Genomic DNA, 370 nt, shown 5'->3' on the forward strand with positions numbered 1-370 from the left:
GCTTCCAAGACTATGGTTAGCACTTCCAGTACTATGTTAAATAAGAGTGGTGAAAGTGGCCATCCCTGTCTTGTTCCTGTTCTTAGAGAAAATGGTTTTAGTTTTTGCCCATTGATGTTGGCTGTAGGTTTGTCATATAAGGCTTTTATGATGTTGAGGTATGATCTCTCTATTTTCACCTTGTTGAAGGTTTTTATCAAGAAAGGGTGTTGGATTTTGTCAAATGCTTTTTCTGCATCAATTGATATGACTGTATGACGTTTATTGATTTGCGGATATTGTACCATCCTTGCATCCCCAGGTTAAATCCTGCTGATCATGGTGTATGATCTTTCTGATGTACTGCTGGATCTGATTAGCTAGAATTTTG

The sequence above is a fragment of the Myotis davidii genome, unplaced genomic scaffold (assembly GCF_000327345.1).
Source record: "Myotis davidii unplaced genomic scaffold, ASM32734v1 scaffold226, whole genome shotgun sequence".
NCBI lineage: Eukaryota > Metazoa > Chordata > Mammalia > Chiroptera > Vespertilionidae > Myotis > Myotis davidii.